Genomic DNA, 732 nt, shown 5'->3' with positions numbered 1-732 from the left:
ATACATAAAAAATAAGTGACTAAATCATTAATTATTTGTATAAAATACATATTAAAATATAAAATATATATTAAAAATAAATTAAATAATATATATTTATATATAAATATATGATAATTAATTTAATAATTAATTTTTTGTATGCACGTATCATTTTTTTTTTAACTATATCATTCTCAATTGAATGAATTTGATTCCATTTCATTTAAAATTAACATAATTTAATCAAATTTAATTAACTTAATCCTTCTTCCTTAGTATTAAGCCAAATAAAAGTGACTCAAAACTGAAGTCCTCAATCCCTAAGGTGAGAAGACTGGGGATTGTGGAAGCTTTATTGACTTATTGTTTGTGTGAAGCCAATAATAGAATTGAGTTTTGAATGGAACCTAAAATGCTATTGAGCACTTCCAACAATTGCTCTTGTTGCTTCCAACCACTTTCACATCTTGTCTCTCAAATGCATTCCACGTGCCATTCCACCAAAACTTTGTCAGTCATCAAATGGATTTTAGGTTGTCCATTTTACCTTTTCTTTTCTTTTCTTTTCTTTTTTTTTTTCTTGAAGAAATTATATTAAATCTGCTAATTTTGTATATGGAATATATGTCCATTCATTTATCAATTTCTCTTTCCTTTTACCCTCACGTGATTAATCATTTACTAATTTATAGATAAGATGTTAACACAACTAGTTTAAAATTAGAGTTAAGTACAATTATAATCTTTAAG

Source organism: Arachis ipaensis, chromosome B10 (assembly GCF_000816755.2).
Source record: "Arachis ipaensis cultivar K30076 chromosome B10, Araip1.1, whole genome shotgun sequence".
NCBI lineage: Eukaryota > Viridiplantae > Streptophyta > Magnoliopsida > Fabales > Fabaceae > Arachis > Arachis ipaensis.
This window is presented reverse-complemented; position numbering follows the sequence as displayed.